This window comes from Neovison vison, chromosome 11 (genome assembly GCF_020171115.1).
Source record: "Neovison vison isolate M4711 chromosome 11, ASM_NN_V1, whole genome shotgun sequence".
Taxonomy (NCBI): Eukaryota; Metazoa; Chordata; class Mammalia; order Carnivora; family Mustelidae; genus Neogale; species Neogale vison.
In genome coordinates, this window is record NC_058101.1 from 171,678,345 (window position 1) to 171,701,464 (window position 23,120).

Sequence of the window (23,120 nt, forward strand, 5' to 3'; positions counted from 1 at the left end):
TGGGTTAAGCCACTGCCTTCGGCTCAGGTCATAATCTCAGGGTCCTGGGATCAAGTCCCGCATCGGGCTCTCTGCTCAGCAGGGAGCCTGCTTCTCTCTCTCTCTCTCTCTCTCTCTGCCTGCCTCTCTGTCTACTTGTGATCTCTGTCTGTCAAATAAACAAATAAAATCTTTAAAAAAATATGATACACCCTGGTACATTATTGTCTTGAAGTATTACTGTACATCACAGAAATAACCAAATTTCCTTGTCACTGCATTGTAATGAACTCCAATCTGCTCTTTAACCATAGCCATTTGAAGTCTTTCATCATTCACAACAGTTAAGTCTTAACTCAGATGTGTTTACAAAAGCTTCCTACAAATATGCTTTATTTTCAGTGAGATTCAAGGAAAGAACTCTGAGTATAAGGTTTCTGATAACCTTAAGATCAAAAACTGACACTGGCTAAGAATTTCTAGAACTAGTGGAAGAACTGGATTCAAACCAAAGTACCATTAATAACATGGACTGAATGAACTGAAAAAAAAAATGGTTATAATTTTTATAACATTTTTGTTGGAAACACTGTTAATTTTCTTAGTGTTTAGTTTTCCCAGATTTAAGTAAAGTTCTTCTCTTGAAGTAACTATGACTTAGAGCAGTTTGATAAAATATACCTTTGAGAATAAATGGAAACATTTATCTTTTTCTCCCTAACAGAACCCTCCAGAATTCAAAAATTTAGTATTCTTATATTTACAGACAACATATTTATTTGCCCAAGTTCAATAGGAATCTGTTTTCTTTGTAACAAGACACAATTGGAAACACTGACACACACCACACACACACACACACACACACACACACACACATTTAAGATGTATTTATTTACTTGAGAGAGAGCAAGAACACAAGCAGGAGGGGCAGAGGGAGAGGGAGAGAGAATCTCAAGCAGACACCAAGCTGAGCACAGAGCCTGATGCAGGGCTTGGATCTTACAACCCTGAGATCACAACCTGAGCTGAAACCAAGAGCTGGACATTCAACCAACTATGCCATCCAAGCACCCCTGAAATATTGGTTATATTATCTAGGACTTGCAGGGAATGTCATATTTGAGGGAAATAATGTATAAACTCAAGATATGATCAGACAACTTTAAGGAACTACAGTTGATTTTATGGAGCCAATAAAGCCCTGTGGAAAAAATAGCATGCTACCTCGTTTATGGGGTTCTCAAGCAGTCTTACCAGGTGAGTAAAAGTTACTTCCTGGCAGGTATAAGAACCTCAAGATATTTTGGGGTCTTTAAGAAGAGAATTATTTACCCACATCTACACAGTGTGACAGGCTAATCTGAATGCAAGTATTTTGTTTGACCTCTGGTCTAAAGAGGCTGCTAAAAGTTCAATCTGGAGATTCCTTACAAAAAGTTCTAGCAGACCAGATTTAAAGGAGCATATACAACTAATTGTTCTTCCTGCTGCACTGAAGTAAATAACCAGGACAAGTTTTTTGTTTGTTTTTTAACTTGACTTATTTTGCAAACAAATTAGTATTAATTTGGCTATCTCTGGTAAGGTAAGGGTGATTACAGAAGGAAAAAATGGTATTTCAATAACAAACCTTTGTGGATATTAGACTCTAATACAGTTAGTTATAAACTGGACCAGATCCCGATTTCTTCTAGTTTCATACAAAGTCTAGGCTACAACGCTCCAAAATAATGTTTTCAGCATTTCCTCCATCCTTTTGATTTGGAATCATTTGATAACTAAAAGTGCCCTTTCCCCGAGGCCCTACAAACTGATTATGAACAACTTGACTTAAACTTCACAGCAATCAGCACAATATCTCCTGTATAATCTTCACGCTTATTGCCCAGTGGGCCACTCAAATATGTCACCAAAGACACTTGAACAACAAAACAAGAAAATCTGTTAGATGGCTACTACTTACCCTCACTCTATCTAAAGATGCTTAAACAGCCAAGGGAAAGTTAAGGTTAAAAGAAAGTATCCTTATCTTACAAGTTTTTTTCCAAAACTAAAAATGTAGCACGAGAGGCAATTCAAAGTGCACCTATTCCTTTCATTGATCTCCAAACCTCCCATTTATCTCAACAGCTTTTAAATTACTTGTCTTGGGAAAACAAAGTCCTTCTTGGAGGAACTTGCACTCTTTCCTGTGGCTTTGAGATGAACATATTAGAAGTACAAACCTCAGAGAAGTAATTCTTATCAGAAGTAGAATGAAAAAGAGGAAATTAAATTCAGGTAAATGAAAAATCATGTGTCTTTTCCACAAATATTAGCAGAAAAAACTTGGGCTATCCGAGTAGGTAACCTTAACTTATTCTATCTGCCAGGAAAACAGTTTGGGTCCAATTGTGCTTTTATAGACTAGTCAATATTGACTAGTGACATTACTGTAATACCAGTCCTATGGCTAAAAAATTTGAAAACAGTAAGATCTCTGTTTATGTGCAGCATTTTCCAACTCAGAATGGTATTGCTGAGACTTGTAAATAGCTCTATTTAATTGGCTTAAAAATAAGCACTTATAAATTATTTTTAAATCTCAGAAATATAATAGAAACTAACACAAATACTTTTCAGGTTCATGTGATTATAAGATATTTGGTACTGAAGCTAGTTTATGTTTCCTGGTTTGATTAAAATACGTTTTAAAGTTACAAACACTGAATATAATGCAGACATAACTTCTTACTCTTTCTGGGTTTATTAGTCAAATAAATTAATGTTATCTCTATTGGAAAATTTGTCAGCAAAAGATAACAGAATAATGGTTGACTTTGTCTAATGCCTCTTTAGAATTCATGGGTAATCTCAAAATAATTACCGAGAATAAGTAAATTAAATAGATGTGGATGATCAAGTTTTTAAGTAAGCTTTTAGCAATAATTATGTTTTATAAAGCATAATGTACTTAAAATAGCTTCTGAAATCTTTGGTAACTTGAAATTTTTAAGTTTTGCTAAGTGAAGTTAAATAAAGGAAAAATATCAAATATCTAGATCATTTTCAGATAAAATAACGTTAATCTTAAGATAAAATAGTATTAATCACTAAACATAAGCCTACCCACTTTTTGCTCCCTCTTACATAGGAACTAAAGACATTTGTATCTATTAGTAAACATGTTTTATGCCATGCTAAGAAATTTTCTAAGAAAAAAAGCACATATCTAGAAATCATAAAAGTATAAATCTGCCAAATTCACAGAATGCTAATGAAAAAGACCGTTCACAGTTGTTTACTCCTTAGTTAAGGTTTCTGAGGATTAAGAATTCAAATAAATATATGTGATTAAAGCTACTAGAACATCTTATATGCAAAAAAAAAAAAAGTGGAATAGATGTTCTTCTGATTGGGAATCATTAAGAAAAAAGACTGCCCTTAAATCTGCCCCTATACTAGGTCTTTCTCACTACTCAGATAAGAGTCACATTTCAGAGACTTAAATCTTGGATATGCATCTCACTACTAAAGAAGTCTCCACATGACATGTGGTCCGGTACAGATGTTGGAAACTCCAAATCAAACTGATGAGGAAATGAAGTGGCTCTTGCTTCCTCCCAAGATGCCAGATCAAGAGTTCCATTTACCTAAACAGGTGAGTTCTTCTTTCCTTTCTGTCCTTTATTCTGGCACTGGTCTCAAAAGATAATGCCATCATCCGTGTCTCCCAAGCCATTGCTAATGAGAAAAAGTTTGCCTTTCAGATGTTGGATCTGTCATCAAAAACCTGTCTTTTAACAGAGCCAGCTTAGTGGAAATAGTTTGTACTCTAACAGGATTTATTGTTGTCTGTGATGGTTATCTTCTCCTTGGGCCTGTGAATACCAACATGGCTATGCATAACCAGGTTTTCTAACTGTGCCCTATATAGTTACATCTCATGGTTCGACTCTGCTGAATTTACATCATCAAGGTAGAAAGGAACTATAGGAAGTGTTCATGATTCAGGATTTACTACCTTTGGTGGGGCTATACTACCCTGATTAGGAGTAAATATAAATCAGAATATGATCAGCAGCCTCTCCTTAACTCACAGATTAAACAGAATCCATTGCTAAGACAATAGCTGCCCAACAAAGATCCTTAGACTCTCTGTCTGAAGTGTTATCATGTACATTAAGGCTACAAGTCAGCAAACCAAGGCTCAATGCTTGAACAAACTACAGTTTCTATCCTACCCACCTCTGCCAGGGATATAACCTTTAACCAGTCAACATGGAATTTCTTGGTCAGCACTACAAAATTCAACTGATAGACCCCTTCAGTGCCTCTTAGGAGGGGATCATACCTAAAACAATATATTCTTTATTAATAATTTCCTTTTTTCTGTTCTGTCTTTAAAAACCTTTCATTTTTCGGGGCACATGGGTGGCTCAGTGAGTTTAACCTCTGCCTTTGGCTCCGGTCATGATCTCAGGGTCCTGGGATCAAGCCCGGCATTGGGCTCTCTGCTAGGCATGGCGCCTGCTTCCTCCTCTCTTTCTGCCTGCCTCTCTGCCTACTTGTGATCTCTCTCTCTCTCTCTCTCTCTCTCTGTCAAATAAATAAAATCTTAAAAAAAAAAAATAAAAACCCTTTATTTTCTATAGCTCAATGAAATTCCTTTTTCTTTGTTAGATGGGATGCTGCCCAAATGTTTATAAAGCCACCTAGATCTTCAATTTACTTAGCTGAATTTTTGTTATTTAACAACTTCTCCTCACCTTAGCTTTGTTCTTCTCTGGATCACTTAACATCTCTCTGAAATATGGCAAATTTATTATTGAGCTCCCACTATACTAGAATGGAACCTCCGAGTATATACTTTGTTTGATTTGTTGCTATCACCAGAGAGTAGGTTAAAAACTTGGAAGAAAAATGGAAAAAAATCAGATGTCCCAAATAGGCATGGAAATAATGTGACTGAACAAACGTTAAAGGGAATTTTTTAAAAGTTAATTTTCTTGGGACACCTGGGTGGCTCAGTTGGTCAAGCAACTGCCTTCGGCTCAGGTCATGATCCTGAAATCTCGGGATTGAGTCCCACACTGGGCTCCCTGCTTGGTGGGAAGTCTGCTTCTCCCTCTGACCTCTCCCCTCTCATGCTCTCTTTCAAATAAATACATACAATCTTAAAAAAAAAAAAGCTGATTTTCTCCATCATTTAGATGAAACATGTTACAAAACTGATGTTGCTTCAAGAGAACAGAGGGGGCCAGGATAAAATTTTGATGCAGATTATATCAGTAAAATGATGTTACATATGAATATAAGATTTTTAACGAAGACTAGGCTCATAAGGAACAAATAGAGCTTGTCAAAGTACTATTGGTTTTCAAGGATTTACAGAACATTTGTAGTAAAGGACTTAATTCTAGGAAAGAAATGCCACCTCAATATTCATTTTTTAAAATTGAGGTATAATTGACATAACATTATGCTAATTTCAGGTATATAATATAATGATTAGATATTTGTATATATAATGAAATTGATCACCACAGTAAGTCTAGCTAATATCTGTCACCATACATGGTGGCAATTTTTTTTATGATGAAGATGTTTACTATCTTTTCTCTTGGCAACATGCAAATGTGAGATACAATATTATTAGCTACAATCAACATGATCCTAATTCTAATAAACTGAAGGAGGATGCAGGAGAACTTACTGTTTTTAATAACCATCTTAAAAAGTTGGACATAGTAAACATTACTGAAGTTCAGTAACTTCATTATAGAAAATCAAGCATACTAATGTTTTTTAATAATTTCTTCAATAATTTATAGAACTCATTATAAAACTTGTAGAGAGCTAAGTGCTAAAATAAAATGTAAGGTTAAATCATTATAGTCCATCTGAGCAGTGTAGGTAACTGCTGAATCAGGCAATTAGGCTTATCAAGTGATACCAAATCAGGTGTCACTTCACAAGAACATTATGACTGAGAAAGGTCAGAGTCAAAGGCCCTGCTGAACATGCAATTCTACAAATAGCAATTCAAATAAGCTATTGTAATTGTAAAACAGCCCAAGGCTCCTGGCATCTTTGGAATGCCCCTAGGCAAAAGCTACTGCAGGTCAATAAAAATAATTTCTAGTGGCAAGGATGAGCAGCTTCCAGACAGAATCTGTTCTCCAGGGCATGTAACAGAAGCCTGTCTGCTCTTCCCCAAATTTAGAAGCTTCAGGATAGACTTCCAGCTCCCCCTTCTGAAATAGGACTCCGGACCCTCACACTACAAGGCTGCTCACACGGAGGGAGGTGTCATAGATTGCATCTGAATTGGTGCCACTGTGTGCTTAACTCTTGGCTTTTCCAATTCAAATGTCTTCCATTTATTTAGACTTCTGTTGCTCTAAAGTGCTTTCCACTTTGTAAAAAGGCAAACAGGAATGCATTCCCAAGAGTAAGGCAACAATCATCCTTTATACAAATTACTTAGTGCTGCTAAAACAACACAAAACCACCTTTGTGGAATACACAATCATCTCCTAGCCCCTAATTTATTTATGATAAGAACAGTATCATAACAACCATTAAGAAGTTTTAGAAGGGGGAAAATAAAGACCCATCCTACCATTAAGTCATTTTTTAATTGTTAATCATGTATGATAAATGTTTGTTATACCCTTTTCCATTTATCATTATTTGCAAATGTTTTTCTATAATTTTAGATATAATTATACTTCATTAGAACATTAACATGCCATTATATTAATGCCACTTTTTTTTTAATGATTTTATTTTAGAGAGAGAGAGAGAGAGCAGGAGGGGCAGAAGGAGAGAGAGACTCTCAAGCGGACTCCACACTGAGGGTGGAGCCCAATGCGGGACTCGATCCCAGGACTCTGAGATCATGAACTGACCTGAAACCAAGAGTCAGACATATGCTTAAAACAACTGCAGCACCCAGGCGGCCCATAATGTCACATTTTAAATAAGATGTTTTAACATACAATAATGATTTTCCCTGAAAATGTAAGTCATGCTTGTCCAGTATCAATAGCAAAAATACAAGAATAAGTAAAAAATAAGGGGGAAAAAAGGAAAAAGCACACAAAAAAACTATAAAACCACCAATCTAACCAGAGATTACCATTATTGACATTTTGGTATATTACTTTCTAATAATTTTATCATGCACACATGTGTCACACAATTGGGATATTACACTTATTTTTAAAACACTTCTGCTAAGACTACATATGTTGTTTAAAAAAATGACATCAAAGAAAGACATGGTACTATTCTTCCTATTTTACCCAATGAATCTTTCATTGGCCATGGAATTTCAGAGATGATGATGATGATGTTATTCAGTAGCAAAAATTAACAATTAGGTTCTTAAAATAATAGTAAGGTTCTTTCCATGTGCAAAGCACCTAACTGGCATTAGCTTCATTTGCTCCTTTTCACCTTTAGGCTTTGTATGACCTACTTCCTTGCTAGAATATCTGTATCCATGATCTTTGTGTGCAAAGATTTTATGGACTTCCTTTTATGATTCAACTCCTAGTTGAAAGACACCCATACAGGTATATCCACTCCTTCTCCTTATTCCCATCAAGAGTAAGTGTACTAGCACACAGCTGGTGCTCAGAAGTTATTTTTTTAAATGAATTAATGAAAAAGGAGAAATAAAAACAGCAGAGTAGGAAGATTCTGAGCTCACCTCCACACAGACACACTAAATCTGTTACAAACACATAAGAACTTTCTTTGAGAATGACATGACACTAGGAGAACAGTTCTTTCACAACCAAAGATATAAAGAAAAAGTCATATTAAAACAAGTTGAAGGGGCAGAGCCGTTGTCTAGTGAGGATGAACAATTCCAGTGTAGTGACCCACAAGCAGGAAAGATATCACAAATGAGAAGATCCCATCTGAGGAGCAAAGGAGTTCTGGCCCCACATTGGGTGCATGCCTGGGAACTTGCACCAGAAGTCGAGTTGCCGTAATATCTGGCTTTGAAAACCAGTGAGTCTTAACTGCAGAACAGGACAGATATAGAAAACCAAGACTCTGTTCTTAAAGGGCTTATATACAAACTCATTTGTTCTTGTTCTGAGACCCAGCAGAGAGGCAGCAGTTTGAGAAACACTGAGGTCATATGAAGTCTTAAGTAAAGGGGGCACTTAACCCATTTTGGGTGTCTGCCAAAATAGGAAGGATCTCTAGGAACTTTCTCTGGGCCTGGAGGAAGGTACCAGTTTTTATTACTCTCCTATGCTGCTGGCTAGGCAAAGGCGAGCACCATTTAAACACTTTCATCAAAGTATTGCTAGCAATACTTTTCCTGCCTGGGCGTTCCTCTATAGACCTGCCCCACCCGACCTGCCCACTCAGGCCAGTACCCCTACAAGTTGGGTCCAATATTGCCACAAGCATCAGGCAGCCTTGTCTGGAAAGCAATCCTCCCACCCCCAAACTGACTGTCTCACAAAACCTAGCAAGGAGCCTTAGTCAGAACCTGTGTCCCCCATTTAAAGCAGCTCCCACCCTACCACACCTGAAAGGCGGGTTTGGAGGGACCAGGCTGACAGTTGCTGGGCCTGGCAGTGAGCAAAACTAGGGGCTACCCTGCCCATTAGTGTGCCCACAAAAGTCACTGCCCAAACACAACAGAAGAGCATATGCAATGAAAACAGTAGACTCCCCCATAATGTATGGTTCTGGTGACCAGGAGGGATAACACCAAAGGCCACCACACAGCACCATTCTACATAGGCCAGTATCTTCAAGACCAGAAGACACAGCTGACCTACCTAATAGATAAAAACAAACACAGAAAGTCAGACAAAATGAGGAGGCAGAGAGATATGTTCTAAACAACAGAACAAGGAAAACCCCTAGAAAAACAACTAAACAAAATGGAGATAAGCAATCTACCTGAAAAGGAGTTCATGGTAATGGTCATAAAGATGCTAAGTGAACTCAGGATAAGAATAGATGACCAATGAAAATTTTAAAAAGTGATAGAACACCCATACAGAATGATTCAGCCTGAAGAATATAGCAGAAATGAAAAACACACTACATGGAATCAGCTTAAGGGCCTGCAGGAACAACTTCGAGCATAAAACATTCACATTATAAAGGTCCCAGAAGGGAGAAGAGAGAGACAAAAGGGACAGAAAACATATTTCCGGTTAAAAATAGTGGCAAACTTCCCCAACCAGGGGAAGGATAGACATTCAGATTCAGCAAGAATAGAGAACCCCAAACAAGACAAACACAAAGAGGTTCACACAAAAACAGATTATAGTTCAAATGTCACAAATTAAAGATAAACAGAATTTTTAAAGTGGCAAGATAAAGCCAGATCGTTATACATAAGGGGACACGTAAGACTATCATCCTTGAAGGACACAAACTTTATAGGCCAGAAGGGGATGGCATCATATATTTAAATTGTTAAAAGGGAAAAACAAAAAACTAAAAACAAAAAACAAATACCTACAACCAAGAATAAATCTACCCAAAAAAGTTATCATTCAGAAATGAGGGTAAGAGTTTCGCAGACAAATAAAGGAGTTCATTGAAACCACACTGGACTTATAAAAAATTTAAAGTGACTTTTAAAATATTTTTAAAAGATTTTATTTATTTATTTATTTGACAGATCACAAGTAGACAGAGAGCAGGCAGAGACAGAGAGAGGCGGGAAGCAGGCTCCCTGCTAAGCAGAGAGCTAAATGCCGGGTGTGATCCTAGGACCCTGGGATCATGACATGAGCTGAAGGCAGAGGCTTTAACCTACTGAGCCACCCAGGCGCCCCTAAAGGGATTTATTTATTTATTTATTTATAATTTGATTTTTTATAAACATATAATGTATTTTTATCCGCAGGGGTACAGGTCTGTAAATCGCCAGGTTTACACACTTCACAGCACTCACCATAGCACATACCCTCACCAATGTCCATAACCCTACTTCCCTCTCCCAAGCCCCCTCCCCCAAGCAACCCTCTGTTTGTTTTGTGAGATTAAGAGTCACTTATGGTTTGTCTCCCTCCCAATCCCATCTTGTTTCATTCATTCTTCTACTACACACTTAACCCCCCATGTTGCATCACCACTTCCTCATATCAGGGAGATCATATGATAGTTGTCTTTCTTCACTTGACTTATTTCGCTAAGCATGATACCCTCTAGTTCCAACCAGGTCATCGCAAATGGCAAAGATTCATTTCTTTTGATAGCTGCATAGTATACCATTGTGTATATACACCACTTCTTCTTTATCCATTCATCTGCTGATGGACATCTAGGTTCTTTCCATAGTATGGCTATTGTAGACATTGCTGCTATAAACATTCGGGTGCACGTGTCCCTTCGGATCACGACGTTTCTGTCTTTAGGGTAAATACCCAGTAGTGCAATTGCTGGGTCATAGGGTAGTTCTATTTTCAACTTTTTGAGGAACCTTCAGCTGTTTTCCAGAGTGGTTGCACCAGCTTGCATTCCCACCAACGGTGTAGGAGGGTTCCCCTTTCTCCACATCCTCGCCAGCATCTGTCATTTCCTGACTTGTTAATTTTAGCCATTCTGACTGGTGTGAGGTGATATCTCATTGTGGTTTTGATTTGTATTCCTCTGATGCCAAATGATACGGAGCACTTTTTCATGTCTCTGTTGGCCATCTGGATGTCTTCTTTGAAGAAATGTCTGTTCATGTCCTCTGCCCATTTCTTGATTAGATTACTTGTTCTTTGGGTGTTGAGTTTGCTAAGTTCATTGTAGATTTTGGACACTAGCCCTTTATCTGATATGTCATTTGCAAATATCTTCTCCCATTCTGTCAGTTGTCTTTTGGTTTTGTTAACTGTTTCCTTTGCTGTGCAAAAAGCTTTTGATCTTGATGAAATCCCAATAGTTCATTTTTGCCCATGCATCCCTTGCCTTTGGCGATGTTCCTAGGAAGATGTTGCTGCAGCTGAGGTTGAAGAGGTTGTTACTTGTGTTCTCCTCAAGGATTTCGATGGATTCCTCTCTCACATTGAGGTCCCTTTATTCATTTTGAGTCTATTTTCGTGTGTGGTGTAAGGAAATGGTCCAATTTCATTTTTCCTGCATGTGGCTGTCCAATTTTCCCAACACCATTTATTGAAGAGGCTGTCTTTTTTCCATTGGACGCTCTTTCCTCTTTCCTGCTTTGTCGAAGATTAGTTGACCATAGAGTCGAGGGTCCATTTCTGGGCTCTCTATTCTGTTCCATTGAACTATGTGTCTGTTTTTATACCAATACCTTGCTGTCTTGATTATGACAGCTTTATAATAGAGCTGGAAGTCCAGAATTGTGATGCCACCAACTTTGGCTTTCTTTTTCAATATTCCTTTGGCTCTTCGAGGTCTTTTCTGGTTCCATATAAATTTGAGGGTTATTTATTCCATATCTTTGAAAAAAAAAGGATGGGATTTTGATAGGAACTGCATTAAATATGTAGATTGCTTTAGGTTGCATGGACATTTACATAATATTTGTTCTTCGAATCTGGAGTATGGAACATTTTTCCATTTCTTTCTGTCTTCCTCAATTTCTTTCACAAGTACTTTATACTTTTCTGAGTATAGATTCTTAACCTCTTTGGTTAGGTTTATTCCTAGGTATCTTATAGTTTAGGGTGCAATTGTAAATGAGATTGACTCCTTAATTTCTCTTTCTTCTGTCTTGTTGTTGGTGTAGAGAAATGCAACTGATTTCTGGGCATTGATTTTATATCCTGACACTTTACTGAATTCCTGTACACGTTCTAGCAGTTTTGGAGTTGAGTCTTTTGGGTTTTCCATATAGTATCATATCATCTGCGAAGAGTGATAGTTTGACTTTTTCTCTGCCGATTTGGATGCCGTTAATTTCCTTTTGTTATGTGATTGCTGAGGCTAGGACTTCTAGTACTATGTTGAATAGCAGTGGTGATAATGGACATCCGTGACGTGTTCCTGACCTTAGCAGAAAAACTTTCAGTTTTTCTTCACTGAGAATGATATTTAAGGCTGGTTATTCATAGATGGCTTTGATAATATTGGGATATGTGCCCTCTATCCCTACACTTTGAAGAGTTTTGGTCAGGAAGGGGTGCTGTACTTTGTCAGATGCTTTTTCGGCATCTATTGAGAGTATCATATGGTTCTTGTCCTTTCTTTTATTAATGCATTGTATCACAGTGATTGATTTGTGGATGTTGAACCACCTTGCAGCCCTGGAATAAATCCCACTTGGACCAATTTCATTGGTGAATAATCCTTTTAATGTACTGTTGAATCCTATTGGCTAGTATTTTGGTGAGAATTTTTGCATCTGTGTTCATCAAGGATATTGGTCTGTAGTTCTCTTTTTTGATGGGATCCTTGTCTGGTTTTGGGATCAAGGTGATGCTGGCCTCATAAAATGAGTTGGGAAGTTTTCCTTCCATTTCTATTTTTGGAACAGATTCAGGAGAATAGGAATTAGTTCTTCTTTAAACGTTTGGTAGAATTCCCCTAGGAAGCCGTCTGGGCCTGGGCTTTTGTTTGTTTGGAGATTTTTGATGACTGTTTCAATCTCTTTACTGGTTATGGGTCTGTTCAGGCTTTCTATTTCTTCCTGGTTCAATTTTGGTAGTTTATATGTTTCTAGGAATGCATCCATTTCTTCCAGATTGTCAAATTTGTTGGCGTAGAGTACCTCATAGTATGTTCTTATAATTGTTTGTATTTCTTTGGTGTTAGTTGTGATCGCTCCTCTTTCATTCATGATTTTTTTTTTATTTGGGTCCTTTCTCTTTTCTTTTTGATAAGTCCGGCCAGGGATTTATTAATCTTATTAATTCTTTCAAAGAACCAGCTTCTAGTTTAATTGATTAGTTCTATTGGTTTTTTTTGGGTTTCTATTTCATTGATTTCTGCTCTGATCTTTATGATTTCTCTTCTCCTGCTGGTTTAGGGTTTCTTTCTTGTTCTTTCTCCAGCTCCTTTAGGTGTAGGGTTAGATTGTGTACTTGAGACCTTTCTTGTTTCTTCAGAAAGACTGGTACCGCTATATATTTTCCTCTCAGGACTACCTTTGATGTGTCCCACAGATTTTGAACCATTGTGTTTTCACTATCGTTTGTTTCCATGAATTTTTTCAATTCTTCTTTAATTTCCCGGTTGACCCATTCATTCTTTAGAAGGATGCTGTTTAGTCTCCATGTATTTGGGTTCTTTCCAAACTTCCTCTTGTGGTTGAGTTCCAGCTTCAGAGCACTGTGGTCTGAAAATATGCAGGGAATGAGATATGCAGCCGGTATCAAAAGATACCGGCTGAGACCTGATTTATGACCCAGGATGTGATCTATTCTGGAAAATGTTCCATGTGCACTAGAGAAGAATGTTTATTCTGTCGCTTTGGGATGAAATGTTCTGAATATATCTGTGATGTCCATCTGGTCCAGTGTGTCATTTAAGGCCTTTATTTTCTTGTTGATCTTTTGCTTGGATGATCGATCTGTCCATTTCAGTGAGGGGAGTGTTAAAGTCCCCTACTATTGTTGTATTATTGTTGATGTGTTTCTTTGATTTTGTTTTTAATTGGTTTATTTAGTTGGCTGCTCCCACGTTAGGGGCATAGATATGTAAAATTGTTAGATCTTCTTGTTGGATAGATCCTTTGAGTATGATATAGTGTCTTTCCTCATCTCTTAGTATAGTCTTTGGCTTAAAATCGAATTGATCTGATAGAAGGATTGCCACTCCTGCTTTCTTCTGATGTCCATTAGCATGGTAAATTCTTTTCCACCCCTCACTTTAAATCTGGAGGTGTCTTTGGGTCTGACATGAGTTTCTTGTAGGCAACATATAGATGGGTTTTGTTTTTTTATCCATTCTGAAACCCTGTGTCTTTTGATTAGGGCATTTTTTTTTTTTTTTGATTAGGGCATTTAGCCCATTAACATTCAGGGTAACTATTGAGAGAGATGAATTTAGTGCCATTGTATTGCCTGTAAGGTGACTGTTACTGTATATTGTCTCTGTTCCTTTCTGATCTACCACTTGTAGGCTCTCTCTTTGCTTAGAGGACCCCTTTCAATATTTCCTGTAGCGCTGGTTTGGTGTTTGTAAATTCTTTCCGTTTTTGTTTGTCCTGGAAGCTTTTAATCTCTCCTTCTATTTTCAATGATAGCCTAGCTGGATATAGTATTCTTGGCTGCATGTTTTTCTCATTTAATGCTCTGAATATATCATGCCAGCTCTTTCTGGCCTGCCAGGTCTCCGTGGATAAGTCTGCTGCCAATCTAATATTTTTACCATTGTATGTTACAGACTTCTTTTCCCGGGCTGCTTTCAGGATTTGCTCTTTGTCACTAGGACTTGTAAATATTACTATTAGGTGACGGAGTGTGGGCCTATTCTTACTGATTTTGAGGGGCGTTCTCTGCACCTCCTGGATTTTGATGCTTGTTCCCTTTGCCATATTGGGGAAATTCTCCCCAATAATTCTCTCCAGTATACCTTCTGCTCCCCTCTTTCTTCTCCTTCTGGAATCCCAATTATTTTAATGTTGTTTCGTCTTATGGTGTCACTTCTCTCTCGATTTCTCCCCTCGTGGTCCAGTAGCTGTTTGTCCCTCTTTCGCTCAGCTTCTTTATTCTCTGTCATTTGGTCTTCTATATCGCTAACTCTTTCTTCTGCCTCATTTATCCTAGCTGTGAGAGCCTCCATTTTTTATTGCACCTCATTAATAGCTTTTTTGATTTCAACTTGGTTAGAAATCAAAAAGCCCTTCTCCAGAAAGGGCTTTTATATCTCCCGAGAGGGTTTCTCTAATATCTCCATGCCTTTTTTGAACCCGGCTAGAACCCTGAGAATAGTCATTCAGAACTCTGTATCTGACATATTACCAATGTCTGTATTCAGTAGGTCCCTAGCCTTCGGTACTGCCTCTTGTTCTTTTTTTTTTGTGGTGAATTTTTCCGCCCTGTCATTTTGTCCAGATAAGAGTATATGAAGGAGCAAGTAAAATACTAAAAGGGTGGCAACAAACCCAGGAAAATATGTTTTAACCAAATCATAAGAGATCCCAAATCGTGAGGCGGGAGAAAGGGGATAAAAAAAGGTTCAGAAAGAAAGAAAGAAAAAAAGAAAAGAAAAGAAAAAAAGAAAACGAATAAAGAATAGTATAAAAAAGAAATATATATATATATACACATATATATATATTAGATAAACTAGTTAAAAAACGTTAAAAAAGAAAAGGGTAAAAGTTAAAAAAATTTTAGCAGAAGAAGAGAAAAAAATGAAAAAGAACAAAAAATCAAATTAACTGCGAGACTAAAGAATCATAGGGAGAAAGCCATGAGTTCTGTGCTTTGCTTTCTCCTTCCCTGGAATTCTATTGCTCTCCTTGGTGTTGAAAGTGCACTCCTTGGTAGGTGAATTTGGTCTTGGCTGGATTTCTTGTTGATCTTCTCTGGGAGGGGCCTGTTGTAGTGATTCTAAAGTGTCTTTACCCCAGGCGGAATTGCACCACCCTTACCAGGGGCCGGGGTGACTAATCCGCTTGGGTTTGCTTTCAGGCACTTTCCATAGAGTTCCGGAGGATGGGAATACAAATGGTGGCCTCCTGGTCTCCCGCCCAGAGGAGCCGATAGCCCAGGGCCCCATTCTTCAGTGCGCTCTCAAGAGAATAGCACCCAGTAACTCCCATCTGACTGACCTCTGGACGCTCTCCTAGCTCACCGAGCCCGTGAACAGTTCAAGGTAACCCCGAGCTGTGAGCTCACTGTCAGCTCTGTCTTTGTAGCCAGCTTTCCCGTTCTAATACCTGCAAGCTCTGTGACACTCAGACACCCCCAATCCTTCTGTGACCCTGCGGGACCTGAGGCCACGCTGACCCCACGTGGGCTTCACCCCGGTTTAGCCTCTGGAGCGATGTCCCTCAGCGGAACAGACTTTTAAAAGTCCTGATTTTGTGCTCTGTCGCTCCGCCGCTGCTGGTAGCTGGTACCCCTCCCCCCGGGGTCTATCTTCCCGTCTCTTTGGATTCACTTCTCCGCCAGCCCTACCTTTCAGAAAGTAGTTGTTTTTCTGTTTCTAGAATTGCTATTCCTCTCTTGGATCAGCGAATGGATTTGTAGGTGTTTGCAATCTTTAGATAAGCTATCTAGCTGATCTCCTGTTAGCTGAAGTATTCTCAGCCTGCTACTTCCTGCCATTTTACTCCTCTCCTTCTGCTAAAATTTTTTAACATTTACCCTTTTCTTTTTTAACGTTTTTTAACTAGTTTATCTAATATATATATATATTTTTTTTTTTCTTTATTCATTTTCTTTTTTTAATTATTTTTTTTTTCTGAAATTCTCTTTATCCCCTTTCACCCGCCTGCAATTTGGGGTCTCTTTTGATTTGATTAAAGCACATTTTCCTGCGGTCGTTGCCACCCTTTTAGTATTTTACTTGCTCCTTCATATACTCTTATCTGGACAAAATGACAGGGTGGAAAAATTCACCACAAAAAAAAGAAAAAGTGGCAGTACCGAAGGCTAGGGACCTACTGAATACAGACATTGGTAATATGTCAGATACAGAGTTCTGAATGACTATTCTCAGGGTTCTAGCCGGGTTCAAAAAAGGCATGGAGATATTAGAGAAACCCTCTCGGGAGATATAAAAGCCCTTTCTGGAGAAGGGCTTTTTGATTTCTAACCAAGTTGAAATCAAAAAAGCTATTAATGAGGTGCAATAAAAAATGGAGGCTCTCACAGCTAGGATAAATGAGGCAGAAGAAAGAGTTAGCGATATAGAAGACCAAATGACAGAGAATAAAGAAGCTGAGCGAAAGAGGGACAAACAGCTACTGGACCACGAGGGGAGAAATCGAGAGAGAAGTGACACCATAAGACGAAACAACATTAAAATAATTGGGATTCCAGAAGGAGAAGAAAGAGGGGAGCAGAAGGTATACTGGAGAGAATTATTGGGGAGAATTTCCCCAATATGGCAAAGGGAACAAGCATCAAAATCCAGGAGGTGCAGAGAACGCCCCTCAAAATCAGTAAGAATAGGCCCACACTCCGTCACCTAATAGGAATATTTACAAGTCCTAGTGACAAAGAGCAAATCCTGAAAGCAGCCCGGGAAAAGAAGTCTGTAACATACAATGGTAAAAATATTAGATTGGCAGCAGACTTATCCACGGAGACCTGGCAGGCCAGAAAGAGCTGGCATGATATATTCAGAGCATTAAATGAGAAAAACATGCAGCCAAGAATACTATATCCAGCTAGGCTATCATTGAAAATAGAAGGAGAGATTAAAAGCTTCCAGGACAAACAAAAACAGAAAGAATTTACAAACACCAAACCAGCGCTACAGGAAATATTGAAAGGGGTCCTCTAAGCAAAGAGAGAGCCTACAAGTGGTAGATCAGAAAGGAACAGAGACAATATACAGTAACAGTCACCTTACAGGCAATACAATGGCACTAAATTCATCTCTCTCAATAGTTACCCTGAATGTTAATGGGCTAAATGCCCTAATCAAAAAAAAAAAAAATGCCCTAATCAAAAGACACAGGGTATCAGAATGGATAAAAAAACAAAACCCATCTATATGTTGCCTACAAGAAACTCATGTCAGACCCAAAGACACCTCCAGATTTAAAGTGAGGGGTGGAAAAGAATTTACCATGCTAATGGACATCAGAAGAAAGCAGGAGTGGCAATCCTTCTATCAGATCAATTCGATTTTAAGCCAAAGACTATACTAAGAGATGAGGAAAGACACTATATCATACTCAAAGGATCTGTCCAACAAGAAGATCTAACAATTTTACATATCTATGCCCCTAACGTGGGAGCAGCCAACTAAATAAACCAATTAAAAACAAAATCAAAGAAACACATCAACAATAATACAACAATAGTAGGGGACTTTAACACTCCCCTCACTGAAATGGACAGATCGATCATCCAAGCAAAAGATCAACAAGAAAATAAAGGCCTTAAATGACACACTGGACCAGATGGACATCACAGATATATTCAGAACATTTCATCCCAAAGCGACAGAATAAACATTCTTCTCTAGTGCACATGGAACATTTTCCAGAATAGATCACATCCTGGGTCATAAATCAGGTCTCAGCCGGTATCTTTTGATACCGGCTGCATATCTCATTCCCTGCATATTTTCAGACCACAGTGCTCTGAAGCTGGAACTCAACCACAAGAGGAAGTTTGGGAAGAACCCAAATACATGGAGACTAAACAGCATCCTTCTAAAGAATGAATGGGTCAACCGGGAAATTAAAGAAGAATTGAAAAAATTCATGGAAACAAACGATAGTGAAAACACAATGGTTCAAAATCTGTGGGACACATCAAAGGTAGTCCTGAGAGGAAAATATATAGCGGTACCAGTCTTTCTGAAGAAACAAGAAAGGTCTCAAGTACACAATCTAACCCTACACCTAAAGGAGCTGGAGAAAGAACAAGAAAGAAACCCTAAACCAGCAGGAGAAGAGAAATCATAAAGATCAGAGCAGAAATCAATGAAATAGAAACCCAAAAAAAACCAATAGAACTAATCAATTAAACTAGAAGCTGGTTCTTTGAAAGAATTAATAAGATTAATAAATCCCTGGCCGGACTTATCAAAAAGAAAAGAGAAAGGACCCAAATAAAAAAAAAATCATGAATGAAAGAGGAGCGATCACAACTAACACCAAAGAAATACAAACAATTATAAGAACATACTATGAGGTACTCTACGCCAACAAATTTGACAATCTGGAAGAAATGGATGCATTCCTAGAAACATATAAACTACCAAAATTGAACCAGGAAGAAATAGAAAGCCTGAACAGACCCATAACCAGTAAAGAGATTGAAACAGTCATCAAAAATCTCCAAACAAACAAAAGCCCAGGCCCAGACGGCTTCCTAGGGGAATTCTACCAAACGTTTAAAGAAGAACTAATTCCTATTCTCCTGAATCTGTTCCAAAAATAGAAATGGAAGGAAAACTTCCCAACTCATTTTATGAGGCCAGCATCACCTTGATCCCAAAACCAGACAAGGATCCCATCAAAAAAGAGAACTACAGACCAATATCCTTGATGAACACAGATGCAAAAATTCTCACCAAAATACTAGCCAATAGGATTCAACAGTACATTAAAAGGATTATTCACCAATGAAATTGGTCCAAGTGGGATTTATTCCAGGGCTGCAAGGTGGTTCAACATCCACAAATCAATCACTGTGATACAATGCATTAATAAAAGAAAGGACAAGAACCATATGATACTCTCAATAGATGCCGAAAAAGCATCTGACAAAGTACAGCACCCCTTCCTGACCAAAACTCTTCAAAGTGTAGGGATAGAGGGCACATATCCCAATATTATCAAAGCCATCTATGAATAACCAGCCTTAAATATCATTCTCAGTGAAGAAAAACTGAAAGTTTTTCTAAGGTCAGGAACACGTCACGGATGTCCATTATCACCACTGCTATTCAACATAGTACTAGAAGTCCTAGCCTCAGCAATCACATAACAAAAGGAAATTAAAGGCATCCAAATCGGCAATGAAGAAGTCAAACTATCACTCTTCACAGATTATATGATACTCTATGTGGAAAACCCAAAAGACTCCACTCCAAATCTGCTAGAACTTATACAGAAATTCAGTAAAGTGTCGGGATATAAAATCAATGCACAGAAATCAGTTGCATTTCTCTACACCAACAACAAGACAGAAGAAAGAGAAATTAAGGAGTCAATCCCATTTCCAATTGCACCCAAAACCATAAGATACCTAGGAATAAACCTAACCAAAGAGGCTAAGATCTATACTCAGAAAACTATAAAGAACTCATGAAAGAAATTAAGGAAGACACAAAGAAATGGAAAAACGTTCCATGCTCCTGGATTGGAAGAATAAATATTGTGAAAATGTCTATGCAACCTAAAGCAATCTACACATTTAATGCAATTCCTATCAAAGTACCATCCATCTTTTTCAAAGAAATGGAACAAATAATTTTAAAATTTATATGGAACCAGAAAAGGCCTCGAAGAGCCAAAGGGATATTGAAAAAGAAAGCCAAAGTTGGTGGTATCACAATTCCGGACTTCAAGCTCTATTACAAAGCTGTCATCATCAAGACAGCATGGTACTGGCACAAAAACAGACACATAGATCAATGGAACAGAATAGAGAGCCCAGAAATAGACCCTCAACTCTATGGTCAACTAATCTTCGACAAAGCAGGAAAGAGCGTCCAATGGAAAAAAGACAGCCTCTTCAATAAATGGTGTTGGGAAAATTGGACAGCCACATGTAGAAAAATGAAATTGGACCATTTCCTTACACCACACACAAAAATAGACTCAAAATGGATGAAGTACCTCAATGTGAGAAAGGAATCCATCAAAATTCTTGAGGAGAACACAGGCAGCAACCTATTCGACCTCAGCCGCAACAACATCTTCCTAGGAACATCGCCAAAAGTAAGGGAAACAAGGGCAAAAATGAACTATTGGGATTTCATCAAGATCAAAAGCTTTTTGCACAGCAAAGGAAACAGTTAACAAAATCAAGAGACAACTGACAGAATGGGAGAAGATATTTGCAAACGACATATCAAATAAAGGACTAGTGTCCAAAATCTATAAAGAACTTAGCAAACTCAAAACCCAAAGAACAAATAATCCAATCAAAAAATGGGCAGAGGATATGAACAGACATTTCTGCAAAGACGACATCCAGATGGCCAACAGACACATGAAAAAGTGCTCCATATCACTTGGATCAGGGAATAAAAATCAAAAGCACAATGAGATATCACCTCACACCAGTCAGAATGGCTAAAATCAACAAGTCAGGAAATGACAGATGCTGGCGAGGATGCGGAGAAAGGGGAACCCTCCTACACTGTTGGTGGGAATGCAAGCTAGTGCAACTACTCTGAAAACAGTTTGGAGGTTCCTCAAAATGTCGAAAATAGAACTCCCCTATGACCCAGCAATTGCACTACTGGGTATTTACCCTAAAGATACATACGTAGTGATCCGAAGGAGCACGTGCACCTGAATGTTTATAGCATCTATGTCCACAATAGCCAAACTATGGAAAGAACCTAGATGTCCATCAACAGATGAATGGATAAAGAAGATGTGGTATATATACACAAGGCAATACTATGCAGGCATGAAAAGAAATGACATCTTACCATTTGCGACGTGGATGGAACTAGAGCATATCATGCTTAGCGAAATAAGTCAAGCGGAGAAAGACAACTATCATATGATCTCCCTGATATGAGGAAGTGGTGATGCAACATGGGGGCTTAAGGGGGTAGGAGAACAATAAATGAAACAAGATGGGATTAGGAGGGAGACAAACCATAAGTGACTCTTAATCTCACAAAACAAACTGAGGGTTGCTGGGGGGAGGGGGTGGGGTTATGGACATTGGGGAGGGTATGTGCTTTGTTGAGTGCTGTGAAGTGTGTAAACCTGGCGATTTACAGATCTGTACCCCTGGGGATAAAAATAAAAATATATGTTTATAAAAAATAAAAAAAAATAAGAAAAAAAAATTTAGCAGAAGAAGAAAAAAGAAATTGAAAAAAAAAAAACCAAATTAAATTAATTGCAAGACTAATGAATCATGGGGAGAATGCCATGAGTTCCATGCTTTGCTTTCTCCTCCTCTGGAATTCCACTGCTCTCCTTGGTATTGAAACTGCACTCCTTGGTAGGTAACTTGGTCCTGGCTGGATTTCTTGTTGATCTTCTGGGGGAGGGGGCTGTTGTAGTAATTCTCAAGTGTCTTTGCCGCAAGGGGAATTGCACTGCCCTTACCAGGGGCCGGGCTGAGTAATCCGCTCGGGTTCACTTTTGTTCCCTGAACGCTTTCCATAGAGTTCTGGAGAACAGGAATGAAAATAGTGGCCTCCAAGTCTCCGGCCCAGAGGAGCTGAGAGCTTGGGGCCCCACTCCTCAGTGCACCCTCAGAGAACAGCGCCTAATAACTCCTGTCTCCCTGGCCTCGGGCCACACTCCGAGCTCACCCAGCCCGCGACCAGTTCAAGGTAACCCCGAGCTGAGAGCTCACTCCTCAGCTCTGTATCTGTAGCTGACTTCCCCGTTCTAATACCGGCAAGCTCTGCGACACTCAGACACCCCCGATCCTTCTGTGACCCTGTGGGACCTGGGTCCATGCTGACCCCGAGTGGGCTTCACTCCGGTTTAGCCTCTGGAGCAATGTACCTCAGCGGAACAGACTTTTAAAAGTCCCGATTTTGTGCTCAGTTGCTCCGCCTCTTGCTGGGAGTCGGCCCCTCCCCCCGCGGTCTATCTTCCTAGCACTTTGGATTTACTTCTCTGCCAGTCCTACATTTCAGAAAGTGGTTGATTTTCTGTTTCTAGAATTGTTGTTCTTCTTCTCTTCGATCTCCCATTGGATATGTAGGTGTTCACAATGGTTTGATAAGCTATCTAGCTGATCTCCTGCTACCTGATGTAGCCTCAGCCTGCTACTTCTCTGCCATCTTGACTCCTCCCTCAATATAATCTAAAGGGAGTTTTTTAATTGGAAAAGTAAAAGCCATAACTAGCAGTAGAAAATTATAAGAGAAAAAAATCTCAGTGGTAAAAGCAAACAAATAGTAAAGGCAGTGAATAAACTACTTGCAAACTACTATGAAGGTTAAAAGGAAACTGTAAAATAAGTTACATCTATATTAATTGGTTAAATGATACACAAAATAAAAAGATGTAAAATAACATATCAAAACATAAAACGTGGGCAGCAGAACAACAACATAGTACTTTTAGAATAAATTTCAATTTAAGCAAACATCAACTTAAAATAGACTTGTATATGAATCACATGGTAACTACAAATCAAAAAGCTATGTTAGGTAAACGAAAAATAAAAGGAAAGGAATACAAATGTAACACTAAAGAAAGGAAAAGAAGAAGAAAAAAGGAATACAGAAGAATGACAATAACAGGGGTGCCTGGGTGGCTCAGTGGGTTAAAGCCTCTGCCTTCAGCTCAGGTTATGATCCTAGGGTTCTGGGATTGAGCCCCACATCGCATCGGGGCTCTCTGCTCAGTGGGGAGCCTGCTTCTC

The 23,120-nt window shown here is 38.6% G+C and overlaps 1 protein-coding gene across 5 annotated transcripts in view; it reads right to left on the bottom strand.

The window, feature by feature from the left end:
• Positions 1–23,120, bottom strand: part of PSD3 (pleckstrin and Sec7 domain containing 3) — a 688,004-nt gene that overhangs the window by 127,287 nt on the left and 537,597 nt on the right. The window lies entirely within an intron of this gene.